Raw genomic sequence first — 15347 nt, forward strand, 5'->3', positions numbered from 1 at the left:
GGGTGAAATGAATGAGATAAGAGACGATTATTCGAGAGAAATCAATCTATCATGATCAGTCTGTCTTAATTAGATCACATGTCAATATTAAATTTATGCTATAATTTTTTTTTTTTTTTTGCTAACAATTGAAGTATAAAATTTAATAAATAAAACTTTGATTAAAGTAGATATGATTTTTGCGTATATAACAAAGATATTATCTTTTAATACAGTTTTATCACACTAGGATGTTTTTTACCGGAAACTGCATTTTATTTATTAGATTTTTAATTAGAAACGCTTAATCGACACGCAACAAGGGGGCGGTTCAACGTTTAGATACGAGATATCGCATATTATCACGATGAAGGAGGTGAACGTTAGTACGTGCGAGCACGTGACCGATGGGCCGTTATCTAGCGGGCCGCGTGAGGCCCTCCACTTGGTGGAACGGGGAGTCCGAGATCATTGCATTCAGCCTTCCTTCTTCCCTTCCCCCTTTGCTCTTCACTCTTTTTCTCTCCATCTTTCTGGTCCTTTTCCCTCTGGTCCTATCTTTCTCTTTTCTCTTCCTCCTCTCTCTCTCTCTCTCTCTCTCTCTCTTTTATCCACCTCTTTTACCCTCTTTTACCACTTTGTTCTCTCTCTCGCTCGCTCGTTTCGAGCAGCGAGCTTCGCGTTCTCCAGTCGGTCATACACCTGTGAGAGTGAAAGTGTCCTCCGTTCTGCCCCGCATTCCTCCCCCCTTCCCGCTGTTTATCAAACCGCCACCTTCGGCGGCCACCACCTTCCGCGACACCTCCAACGACACAAGCTGCCCATCCTTCACGACTGCCAAGTTCCTCGACTCGTCCCGTCGTGTCGCGTCAGTCCTCCAGCGAGACGATTTCTTTCTGCGGATTTCTTCTTTTTGCGAGACGCGAAACGGCCTCGCCCGCGGCAAACTTTGAGTGTGATCGGTTAATTCTGATGAGTATCGCTCGATACTCCATGTCAGAGAGTTTAACATTTAATAAACCCGGAAAAATGTTGGCTCACTAAATGACACACATGTCTCATTTGACATAAAAGAATACACAAAATTAGAGAATTTTTATACATTGAAACTTTCAAGATTTCAGATAAAAACATAAAGATCTGTAAAAAAAATTGCGAAATGTATTTGACAGTAAAACTTTAACGAATTATTTATGTACGGTTGAATTCATTTTGTTATTCATTTTAGAAATGATGTCTAATATATTATTAAACTAGAGAATAATAAATTAATTTAATTAACTAATACCAAGCTAAAAATTAATTCGTATGTTATAATCGGTATTAATTATTAAAAAAAAATAAGTATATATTAAGATACGATTATAAATTCCAAATAGTTAATAATACGTTAATTAGAAAGCTAGAAATCATCATTATAAGCTTCGTTGACAAGTTCTCTGTCAACTCATAAGAGAAAATCATAAGAAGAATCTTCTCTAAGGGCGATCTTATAACTTCCGATGGCATTATTTTCGGCGCGATTTTTTTCTCTAAACCCGGTTGTTTGAGACGCACTTTGCAAACGCTTGATATGATGGGAAAAAATTTTGGGAGAAAAAGAAATCTTTTCTCTTTTAGTAACTGTAAAGCTGATCTCTCAGTGTCGTATTAAAAAAAAAAAATTTTTTTTTTTTACATTTCTGTGATAGGATCATTCACTAACGGTATTATATCGGAGGAGAATCTCATATCATTGTATAAATTCCGCATTTTTCTCAAAAACATCAATTAGAGTAAGATGCTAGAAGCTTAAAAAATTTATTAAGGACAAATTGAGAAAAAAATTGTATATCTTTTTTTGAACGTTTGTCTTCAACGAATACGAAAATATATTATACATCCTAGATATACAAGAAATATTAAAAAATATTGAAAAGACATTTGGGCAAGTCCAAAAATGTTTCTAATTGACAAATAATATTATATCCAATATTATATTTTCGATTTATTGCCACGTACTATTTTTTATTTAATAATATCGATATGAATGTATATAAATTTTGCGGAGACATAGAGAAAGAAATATGAAATTGCAGCCGAAAATTATTTTAGAAATTGAGAACCTCTGCCCTGCGATAGATCGAAAGGCCACGGGGCAATGGATAATCTCTTGACCGGTCGTTCATTATCATAAATTCGCATTAGAAATTTCGTTAATAGACAATATCGCGAGACCCGCATGCCGATGAGCCGGGAAAGCTTCGACTTTCGAGTACGTCGACCCCTGATGACCCGGAGCAATCGGCCAAACGTCTCGCTCATCCTTTCTACTGATTGTGAGATCCGAATCATGATTTTATAAAGTCGTGCAAATCCCTATCTTCTAGATATTTTCGTATGCTAAACTGAATTATCGTGCGCAAATATTGATTATATAGAATTTACATTTCAAATTTCAAATTAATATCAGGATTTATTTGCAATAAGCAATAATAAAATAAAAACAATACAGTATACATGTAATATTATTATATAAATTTATAAAAACATGTTTTTAAAAATATTTATGCAACTCGTACATCAAATGTAAATTAAACTTTCATTTTTTTTTTTATACATTCTGATTATACAAATTATTTTTTTTTTTTTTTCTTATCATTATTTCGAATTTCGTCATTTACTTTTTCTGCTAAAAGTTGTGTCCACATTTTGCAATTTTTAGCATTGCTGCTTTCAATGATCCGATATTATTTCATGGTCGATTTCACGCACCTCTCGATTCGAGATTCGAGATTCAAGATTCCAGATGCCACAATGGAGAGACTTTTTTTTCGTCGTCAGCATTCGCAGTGCATGGTGTAAAAATATTTCTGAAATTATTGAATTGCATTTTTTTATACAATACATTTCATGATCATTTTACATGTTTTTTAATATATTAATTGTGAATTACATTTTTTTGCAAACGATTTTATCTCTTGTAAATCAATATGATTTGAATGATTAAATTCGATATAATTGTATCACTAAAATGCTTTTTATATCTATTTTTTAAATGTTTTTAATGTTTTTAATTTTTTTTTAAAGTTTGTTTTTGATTTTTGCAAGCTGTGCAAATATCTGTAAATAGATAAGTTCGATCTTTCTTGCAGATTGTAAATTTATATTAATATTAAATTAATCAATACAATTAAATTCTTACACGTTTAACGAGGAGAGATAAAATGACACAAAACAAAACTAGAATTCTAAGAATTGAAATTTTCAATAAATTGTCAAAAGTTTTGAAAAATCAAAATAAGCGAGACTTTGACAGCCCTAACATGCAAACGGGGTGCGTATAAGTACGGTTACAGTCACTTTGATTGCTTGAAATCACATGGTGTCACGACGACAGAGGCCGAGCGAGAGATCGTGCATTTTGGGTGTCGTAACACAATTTTATAATTCCGCCGCGCTGCTTTGCGTACCGCGGGGCCAGGTCGTCGACCGACCTGCCGTGTGTTCCAAACCATGTGGGGTACAAACGCGGTCGTACGTACATACGTACATCGACCGATCGCGTCTCTCTACTCGACCGACTCTCTCGATCGTGAGATGAGAGAGCGTAAGCGCAATAACGAGTACGCCCCGGAGCTAAGATTCGTAGATTAAGATCCCCTTGAGTAGTAAAACGGACAAATCGCTGGTTTGGTGTGGTAGGCCCTGGTCTGCTGTCTCTCTCTCTAAAAAATCAACCGGTTAAAATAAAACGGTCACACGTAGAAGAAGAAAAAGGAGATGACAATCGGCCGCGAAGGAAAAGGGAGCTCGGCGGCTTCTCTTCTTTCGTAAAGCGAAAAACCCTAACCCTACGCACTGCACCTTCTTCCGTGATCTCTTCGTATAACGTTAAATCAGTCGTGGCATGTCTTTGCTTTTGTATATAGGCTCCGCTGTAATCGATGGTTCCGAGATTCGAGACCGATTGATTTAATCTAGTCTCTCTCATAGATCTTTGTGAAATATATCGGAATCACGATTACAAAAGGCATTGTAATTGGCAAGATATAGGAGCCTTTAAGATCTTTTGATATTACATTTTTTTTTCTTCGTGTTACTTGAAAAGATATTGAAAATTTATATTGAAAAAAATTTATAATGAACTAATTTATGAAAATTATCGGCATTATTTTATTTATCTTTAATAAAGAAATTTAAGTAATTGATAAATTAATTTGTTAAATATTACTAATTTAACAAATATATTTATATTGCTAATTTTATATTTAAATTACTAATTGATTTATTAATTTGTTAAATTAGTAATAATAACAAAAATAATTTATTTAATTTACAGTGCGTGTAATAAAATAATAATGTACAATTATAGTTTAATATAATTGAATATTGCTAGATATTTTCGGGGCAAAGTTCCAGGACCTTACGCAATTTCCTGGTATTCCGATTAAATAATAACACCGCTTCTCAATCTCGCCCTCAATCGTGCTGCAAAGACGTTGATAAAGAGTGAGTCACAGCCTCGTCAATCTCGTATATACGTCGTGGCTTAAAACTCGCTTCAAACCGCCTCGTTAAACTTTAATTATACATTACCGTAATTACGACGTCGAGTCGCAGGCTCATTTTAGTTCTCACGGCGACGGAACTTATAATGCGGTCTACAGTCTGAATCTGTAATGTCGTAATTATAATATCGTCCCTTTAATGACAGATGAAACGAAATTGTTCGCGCCGGCCTCGAGGGAAGACGTTGGCGTGGAAAAACTCGACTGTTTCCATTTATTTTATCGCAAGAAAACTGTACGCGTACACTCGTGCGGGCACTCGTGGTCGCGTTTTTACGACTCGCCGGCAATCCGTCTTGATCATTAGCTGCGAACGCGATCATTGGCACCGCCGCGTATTTGTGCGTGTAACGCACGTTTTTTTTTTTACCCATTTCTTTTAAGCGCTTTATCACGCGAACAACTCTTGTTTGCGATCTTACTTACGACGTCGCATATTGCAGCTCATTTTGCACACACATATATGCGTATAGCGACACGCATTTTCAGTCCGCGACATATTGACTCGTCACAGGTGCAATCGGCTTCACGCGTGACACTATTTATACCATAGTTAGTACGCGTTTTGCGTACTAACCAAGCGCGAATAATGTGCAAAATAGCCGCTAGAAAAGCTAACAATATATATTCCATTGTTGGTCTCGCAGATGTTTTCTATAGGGGTTTAGTTCTGCTTAAAATATAATAAATTTACAAGTTTATCTTTTTCTTTTTTGTTTCCTTATACACGTGTAATATATGTTTCGTGATTACTAACATTTATTAATATTTAACTTAATATTTATGTTACCACAACCATCAAAATTTGAAAAAAAAAAAAAAATAATAATTTCATAAATATTTAATATATGAAAATAAATAAATATAATTTTCATCAACGCGCCTTGTGTGTGCAAATTAATATAAATCCTGAATACTCTCGGTGCTAATTCAGTGCTCGCGGCACAAAAATAGCTTACTTAAACATATGATACTCTTTTTTTATTTTTACCTTCAATCAATTATCCAACAGGTGTTTTGTAACCCCTTGTCAGACCGTCTCGCCGAAACTAATTTTTACCGGTTTTCTCTCCGCGCTCATGTATGCGTGCATGTATGCGTCGCACCGCATACGAGGTTTCGTGCTTTCGTGATACGATATGGTACCAGAGACGGATCCTCGCGTGCAGCTTACGAAACGCATATAGGCGAGATGCGATGCTGGCACTCCGCGAGCGGGCAGAAACAGTAAACCCAGAAACGCGCGACGAGGCCGGTGCCTGTCTTCTCTCATGGGGCAACGAACTCCGCTCTCGCGGCATCGCGGATGTCACTTGCTACGGCACTGGCCGAACCACTCGGAGAAACCGATCGAGAGTACGATCCATTTTTTTCTCTCCGCGCGAGCAGGAGGACAAGCGTTTCTTTCTGCGATCGGCGTCGTTTCGTCGCGATCTATTGTAATAACAAGAACCGTACAGTTATTAAAGTCAATTGGCTTTTTATAAGCTTTCAATTAGATTAATTTTAGATAATTGCCAGCGAATAAAAATCTATCATCTTGCATCTTAATATAGTAGACGCTATATATACGATATATATAACAAGGCAGAATATATATCTCAATACGGTAGAGAATTTATCGTAGGCGCCAATATGTACGCTTTTTAGAAGGAAATATTTATAATATAAATTTGTAAAGATATTTTGTAAAATTATCTCCACATAATATTTATGCATCCTGTTTTCATGTCAATGTTCCGAAAGCAACATGTAACTCGATAATGATTGTTTTGTACGAGGGCAAAGCTTTATATGAGAGAAACAATCCAGCCTGCACATTCCATACTGCAAGAAGGGATATCATGCTCATCCTATCTGGGTCTGATAGGCAAGAGCTCTAGATAAATTAGACGGCTTTAATGTCGCTGACAAGACACGATTCTGCAGTCTGAATCTTTGCACGTTGTGATCCTTCATTTAAGAAGTCCAAAGATGTGATGAGCATGAATGTATTTTAAACTTTTTTTATCATTGTTTTGTTGCATATTGTTATCGCTATTTTTATCACACGATTAATCCTAGCCGATAAATGCATCAACCTCGCAATCATAATATGTATTTTCAAGATATAATATTTAAGTATAGTCGCGACTCTTTTGTTCGAAAATACAATTAAATATTTCTAAAACACTTTGCATCTATTTGTTGATTCGTGAAACAGTATAAATAGGCTAAGAGAAATATAAAGCGAGAGATAAAATTAAAGATGTTTAAAATTATCAGAAAACGTCATATTGAGAATTTAATGAGCAAAATAATTTTTTTACTTGCAGAAGCAGTGCTATATTTATTGATAAGTTAAAGCAATTTATAAACAGCTGTTTTATCAATTAGCAACATATCGCGTTTCGATATGACACACACATTTTTTTCTGCATCGATAAAATCCTATAATTTACTCGCATAATTTTTCCTATCAAGCTACATGTTATTCTAGATCTATAATAAAAATAAATATTGCTAATTTTAAATCGCGATACATACAGAGATAATATACGCATAATTAACGTATAAGCCGGAAATAAGTTCTCAGGTTGTCAAAATTGCCCCCGTCCCGACGGTCGATATAATTTTACGTAATAAGTCGCCAGCTGGTTGTCTCTAATTATCGTTGCTTTGGGGAATGTTCTCCTTTTTCTCTCTCTTTCTCTTTCTCTCTTTCTCTTAAGCCTGTACCGCCAAATACCGGACGGTACAATGGCGTGGGCCGGAGTCGTGAAAATAGCATATTAACGAAATTAGCATAAGAGGAGAAAGTCGCGGTCGTCGGCCGCACGACCGTTCGCGCGAGTGCCGAATCTGCGAATTCCCATGCGAATGACTTTCGAGGGAAAGAGATAAAAAGTTGGCGCGTATAACTCGTGCGATATCCCGAACTGACGAGCGGACTCTCGTAATTATCACGGTCCCTTCAACGTATGCCCGAAGAAATCGGTCCGGATCATTCGTTTTAATTCGCACGAGAAAGGTGGACTATAAAATCCCCAAGGCATCGTCATGATTTTTTTGTTAAAAACATTACTGTTTTCGTTCTTGTCAGATTAATACGCGAATTCCTCAGGTCTGCCTATTATTTAATTATTATGTTCCCGCGATTATGCCGTGTGTTTTAGACTCCTAGAATTTTTAATTTACTTTAAATTTCTATACGATCGTGAAAGGTAATTCCTTAATTATTTTTCATCTCTGAGTAATCGCATTGATGAGTTACGATATTTTAAGAAAATCCATAAACAACTGAATATAAGTCGGGTATAGAGGATTCTTTTTTTCTTAAATAATAATTTGCCCATCGAAATCTCATAATCCAAGCGAAAGGATTGTGCCGACGACGACGTGAAAACGCCGTCGCGACAAAATATTTGCGCACTCAAATTAAGGCGAAGTTTGTCCACAAGGCGCCGTCGATGAGAGCGAGCGACGTTTAAAACGTAACGTCGCGCTGGAGTGATGTGCAAAGACGCACTTGCATAAGTGCAAGCGGCGGCGGAGACACGGCGGCGTTTATTTTGCAGCGAGGTGTCCACTGTCGTGCAAACACTTTAAGTAGGCACAAATATCTAGCTGGCGAACAGGGAGGTCGTTGAACCCGAGGGAGGGGAGCGGGGAGTAGGCTGTGTGGGAGGGAAGGAGGGGGGAGCGTCGATCAGCTGGTCACCGGCTACGTGTGCACACATCGCGAAGATCGATGGTTTTCGACGACCCAATTTTCTGACTGTCACGCGGGGAAGCGGGACGAACGGGGGAGGGGGGTAAGGAGGGAGAGAGGCAGGGAGGGTGATGAGGGGCAGGGGTGAATACCTATCGCACTTTCAAATCACGCACTCGCGTTACAGTCATCTACATGGACGATGGCTCGCTAATTTACTTTACGCTTCTCCCTCCCCCGTGCACTGCGCGTTTCGTCACGAGTATACCGATGCCAATTACGTTGAGCGAAGTATTATACATATTCGTCGATCTCGTTTACGGTAGAACGATACAAAAGTAAAATTAATGAATCTATGAAAATTGCAATTTGATTATAAAATTATCGATGCTGCGTCGACATCGATAATTTCGAAATGGTAGAAATTACATTTATGTATTTCTATAACATTCACATTTAATTCTGCCTCGTTTTATGTACAGATAACTGCACAACAATGCTTTCAATGTCAACAAGTAATAATAATTGTTGACGTGAAAGTTATTTGAAAAATATGCAATGTGCATCAGAAAGTGAGATAAATTCAAGTAGAGTTATTCGATTAAAGATTAAAATTTTTTTTGAAATAAAAATTAAATATTATATTGTAAATAAAAAAAAAATAAAAAAAATTTATGAAATTTATAAAACTTTTTTTTATATTTAATAATGTTTTCATCATCATTTAAGGTTTGTTAAATTTTGCGACATACTGAGGCTTCTATTATTTTAGCATATAATACACACACACAAGTGTAAATAACTAATAAATATTTTATAATAAAATGATGAGTAAATGGAAGCAGATCCGAGATTTAAATTTTTTTATAAAAATTTTTCAAAAATTACATTTTCTGTGCATGAATCGTGTCGGCACACAAAGATTAAAGCGCAAACTCTACATGGAAGAGAGAGACGCTACGAGATAAACGAGTCTAATCTGCCGATGTGGGATGAGTCGCGGATATTCTCTTGAATGGCTGTGCGAGATGAATGATAAGGACGCAGCTCGCTTCAACTCCGAGCTAATCTGCTAGTCTGCTAGTCGCACGAGCTAGTCACTGACTATCCGCGACTGAATGATCGAGCCGGTCGCGTCACGGAGGTGGTAGACCTAGGATCGTTCCGCTTCGATAAAGGCGGGGGAGGTCGATCTGACCGATAGTACATAAAACTGGGTTATCAGAACGCAGCTCCCTTTGGACCGGTTACACTCGATCCTTCTTCTTCTTTTCCACGTTTTCTTCTTCTACCTTTGTCACCTTCTACGCTGACTACGTTCGCCTCGTCTCTAAATTGACGTTTCGCATTATCGTCCGATTAGAAATGCTTCGTACAGCATAATTCTGATTTGGAGTGTAATAGTAAGAGATGTATAGTTTTAAAGATTTACAAAATTGTTATAGGGTAATTGCAATTAACATGATGCAACTATTGTTGCATTAAATAATGACAGTATATATTTTTTAATGATTAAATAATGAAAGTGTATATTTTTTAATTTATTATTAAGAATATATTACTAGTATAATTTAAATCTATTTAACAATTAGCTTATTGAGTATCGGCTAATACATTAAATAACAATATCTTTATTTAAACATTAATTGTGATTTACTTAATTATTTATTATTTAATTATAAATATATTAGAATTGCTCGCATTAAAAATTTCGTGCTGAAATTGTAATTGCTTAGCCCTTTGTAATACTTAAATAATCGATCTTGAAATAATGCATCTTAAATATGCAGTTAACTGCATTTATTCCCGTCTGGCTGCATTATGGTTCTTGCCTTTATCTCCTCTACCTTGCAAGGACACGACGGATCCTTGTTTTAAAAAGAAACCGAGGAGAGTGTTGACGAGAGAAGAAAACAGGTCCATGAACCCCGATGGTGTCGACATCCTTCCTCTATGTCCGAAATGTGAGTAGGACATGCAATGATCTCGCTGGCTGGGATATATTTGGCAAAAGGCACCCATTTTATGTCGCCAGAATGACGGCCCTCCACGTTTCCAAGAAGGACCATAATGCAGTCTCGAACTCTCTTATTGAACCTTGAGCTGTGGGGCAGTCGGCCATTCAACGACTTGTGGAGGAATGCATTTTTCAAGGACACCGGAATCACGTGCGCATCACGGACACGGTATCGCGAAAATACGCTATTGTTACAAAATTTTTAAACTTATTTATCTAGGTGTGATATAATCGTAAATTGCATTTTTGACAAGAGGCTAAAGCTACAAGAATCAATTATTAAATTAATAACATTATCGCAAAACAATAATTATTTAAACTTGCAAGCCTGAAGAATTAAGCTAAGCCATGTAGCGCGATTTCAAGAGAAGGGTTGTGCGATAATGTAAATGTGGTGATGGCACAGGTGAGAGCTTGGAAAGTTCGTCGATCCGTGTCGAGGAGAAACGGCGATCTCCTCGCTACCGAAGGAAAAGGACCCCAACCTTGATAACTGGATCCAGCCAATGACCCCGGTCGTTCGTTGCTCCGTAGATCGATACCTACCTACCTACCTACCTACCTACCCGGTGCAGGAGTTTAGAGAACAGGTAGGTAGATTGGTAGAGATATGTACGATCCTTGTACCCGCTGCCGGGATCCTTAGGTGGAGCCTCGAGCATCCACCTCGAAGTCTCGTAAAAAAAAGATGCAAGATCTCCCCAAGATATAAATAGATACTCTCGTGCCGCTGCACCGAGCGAAAGGAGAAACAATGGCAAGGTAATTGAATTCTCCTTGCGAGCGAGCTCGTATCTGGGACTTTCTTCGTTATTGACAAAATGACATTACAATTGACATTTGCTTGTGCACATGTCAAGAATAATTGCTGTCGCTTCTATCATTGACTCATAAATTTGACATATGTTTTGTATTGTAATTTAATGTAAAAATATTAATATTTAGGGAAATTATATTTTATATATATATATATACATTTAAAAAAATTTTTTATGATCTAATTTTTTTTAACATAATATATAACATAATAATTGTGTAATTTCGCTATGAGAAGAGCAAAGTTAATTGCTTTTACCGAATTTACACACCTAAAAAAATAATTTCAAAATAATCTTACTATTCGAAAATTAGTTTATGGCTCATTCCGCGCTCAGGATTATGTTCACTCACGGTTTTATGTTATGATTAATGGGACATTACCTTTTATGACACGGAATGCTTTGGCACACGCCATGACCTCGGGAAATAATAAAACGTCGTCTATTTTCATACACTGTACGAAGATTCTTTCGGGTCTTAGGTTCATCACGCGCACATTTAATGCACGGGGACCTAAAGGAGGGGGCAAAAATGGGATGCATTCGATTTTGAGGTCATTGAAGACAGAAGAGGGGGATGGAAAGGAGAAAAGAGAACAAGGCGCGAAGGATAGCGCGTCGGGGGAGCGCGGCTCCGAGAGATCGACGCACCCCAGAGTTCATTATTCTCTCGAGCAGGAGGCAGGCTCGACAAAAACCCATCACCAGTAACCCGGCACCACCTCCTTCGCCCGCCGCCTCGCGTCTCTCGTGCGGCAGGGATCCTCGTGGAAAAATCCGTTTCATCGAACCCAGAGTAGTCGTCCTTAAGTCGGAAAGAAAAAATAATTTCATTATCCCAGGAGCGAGTGTACGGTCTCACAGGCACGGATTTAGCGAACGTCCTCTTCGCTCTCCGCGACTCTCGTATTCCACGTTAAAACGGAACGATCGCTCGCTTCGCCTTTAGATTTTTGACATGGAGGGGACACCTTGATTCGTTGATCTCGACGAAGGACACTCTCGCGGAGAAAGGGCCCTCGTCCGGACCCTTGGTCACGTACGATCGATCAGCGTGGCGATTGCAGCCCTGGAGCCCCCGAGAGAACACCGGGGTTGGTACCCTCGCTCCTGCATTCTGCATTCAGTGCATTCCCCCTGCGTTCAATGCACGCTGCAGACGATATCTAGATGGCTGCTCGATGTCTGCCGCCACCGCCGCCGCCGCCGCCGCTTCAGAGAGAAGAATCCGGCTTACGCTTATACGGTAGATAGTGGTAGTTATGCGCCGGTGCGCTTCGGGGGCCAGTGGAGATCGAGAGGAGGTGGAGGCCGTAAATAACGGTCTATAGTTCTCGAAGGGGAGGATCGGGTCTCTCCTCGTTGAAAAGCTATCTTTGGCGCTAACCTTTTTGCAAGAGAGCTGAATGTGATTCTTTTCAGAATTCTTAAGGAAGAGCAGCTTTTCTCGATAAGAACGGTAATCCATATGTGTCGAAAAAGAAAGAGAAAGGGTGAAGATCGATGATACGAGGATGAAGGAAAATCGATTGCATATTTTGTGAATGACAAGATTGTTGAAATTGTGATATAAAAAAAAATAATTTTCTTGGTTTCTTTATATAAGAGATTTTCTCTTGTCACAAAGTGACAAAATAACAAAAAAAGAAATGACATTTTTAACGGTGCATTGAAATTTGCATCTCAAAATAAATTAATTTATTATTATATATTTATTATATTTTTTTTATCAAAATAAATTAATTTTACAAAATAGTTTAAGAAATGTCAAAATTCTCACACAAAATCATATACAGTTTTATTATGAATGGATGAGAGGGGAATTTATTAAAATTATTTTAATTAATCGAACGCCCCTAAATATAGATACTTTTTTTCTAAATAAATATAAATAGAGAGAAATAGACAAAGAAAAGAGAAAGAGACAGAGAGAGAGAGAGAGAGAGAGAGAGAGAGAGAGAGAGTGACAAGTAAAAGTAAGTTTATGTAATAATGCAACTTTTTACTTTTCAAATTCGCGAAAATATAGGATGCGTCCGAGGACGAATCCCTCGATTACTCAAAGTGGTTCGACTCGGCGCAGCTTAATGATCTCTTAACGCCAGCAGCCATTATCTGGAGCACATCGATCACCGCGATTAATTCTATCGAGTACTACAATCTACCTGCGGTGATCGGTGGTGGTGGCGTCGGAATTTCGAAACGATCGGTTGTCTCCTCCTCACCTCTCTTTCTCTTCTCTATTTCGCTTTGCATCGCTCTTTTTCTTTTTCACTCGCCCTTTCCTCGTCTCTACGTGATAGGACGGTTTAGGCGAGGTAAACAGCCGCATTAGATGAGACGACGAACTCTCATGCTCGGTTCTTCCTCTTTCCTGTCATCATCAAATCAGGCTACTTATTCGAGCGCGAATGAGTATTCCCTTTCCCTTTCTTTGTTCGTATAATATAACGTAAGATATTCGCAAATCTATTCCATCATATAATATTTTTGCGCTGAAAAGTATATATATATTGTAAAAATAAAAATCTGTAAAAGGAAATAATTACAAACGTCAAAGTAGAGTTAGGAAAAAATAGCAGTGCTAAAAATTTAACAAAACTGATGTTCACAAATTTTCAAGTTTTTCGTATTTTTCAATTAATCAAATCTAAATTGGTTTCATGTAAAAATTACTAAAAATTATTAAAAATTAAATTAGTTTTCACATGTTGACAGTTAAATATAATCGTTCTTGATGGAAGGAAAATTCAATGTCAATCGCGTACCGTCTGCCTGACATTACGCGCAAGGAATTACTCGTATTTCGACGCCGAATCGATCGTGGCATCCTCCTCGTCCGGATGATCCTAGCGGCGATTCTGGCCGATTCAGCGCGCCAAAGGAGAATAAACAAGAGGCGGAGAGCGCGAAGCGAGAAACGATAGAATGCAGATTTAACGTCGCGAGTGACCTTTGTCGGTCGTTGCACGTCCCGTCAGATAGCTCGAGTGCATTTGTACTCTGTTCCGCGGTCGGCGATGCATATCAGAACCGGCGCGGCTCGAGGGGGGCTTCGGCGGAGAGAGAGGCGAGGAAAGTCGCGCGGGGTCCATCGCGGGGGCTACTGATCTCTCATCAACGGCCGTTTGCTTTATCCGGCGAGGTCCGAGCAGGAGCCGATTAAAAAGTCGACGCCCGCCCTTCATTCGCTTCCTCTCTTCCCCTCCGACGCGATCGCGCTATCATCACATTGTCGAGTGAGTTATTGATCGCGAATATTGAAATCTCATTGTCGTAAGAAATGGCTGAGAGCTCACTCGCTGGAGCATCTTGCGAATTAATTTCTAAGATAGAAGACGATCTTCTTTTCATCAAGAATAAATTGTAAAATTTTTCTTATTCGCGTCAAAACTCTGAGGATAAGCTCAAGGGGTTTTAAGTGTCTTCAAAGTTCTAAAAATCGTCGATAGTGGTTCGGATATCGCCGGTGCGGAAGAGACAAGCCGAGGAAGAGATAAACGCTAGGATCGAAGATCATCAACATGCCTCACGTTCCCCAATGCGTGCGAATCGTTAGCCGAAGAGTGCATTAGATTACCGGCAACGTGCACGACCGATCACGTTTCGGCCTCTTCCTCTCCGCGTGTCTCTCCTCTTCTTCCTCGTCACCTTTTCCCGCGGCTTCTCTTCCTCCTCCGCAATTCAGTTCATTTTATGACGAAGGGAAAGTGGCGCGCCCATCATATGGTCCATTGCTCTCGCAATATCTTTGCGAAACGAGATGCGCGATATGCTCGCAAATGTGTGAGTTACCAACGCGTGAATTCTGCACGCGCCACGCGGAACCACCACGCGAGTTCAGTCGAACATTCACCGCGCTTTCCTCAAAGTTTGATTTCGAGATGAACTATGTATAATATATCCAATGAAAGAGTCATAATTGTTAATTGTAAGTTTCCAATTTTTCTCAATTCTGCAATTAAAAAAAAAGAAGGAGGAATTGTATTTAATTTTGCGCATAACAATTCAGTTTTTATTAGGCGTTATCGCATGAATGTTTTGTTAAAAAGTAAATTATATAAAAAAATTTATATAAATTTCTACTCAAATTTCTCCTGCATTGTTTTGTAAGAGGATTTATTATCAAAATTATATTATTTTTCAATTTTTATTATAAATTTTATTTTTGTGAAAATTGATTGCCTGCTCGTTTAATTTCCAATCAAGGTAAATAGGCGAATACGTTTATCCTTCTGTCAAACGTAATCTGAAAAAAAGAATCGGCATTTTTGCGAATGTTGAATGACAAA

The sequence above is a fragment of the Cataglyphis hispanica genome, chromosome 9, assembly GCF_021464435.1.
Source record: "Cataglyphis hispanica isolate Lineage 1 chromosome 9, ULB_Chis1_1.0, whole genome shotgun sequence".
Taxonomy (NCBI): Eukaryota; Metazoa; Arthropoda; class Insecta; order Hymenoptera; family Formicidae; genus Cataglyphis; species Cataglyphis hispanica.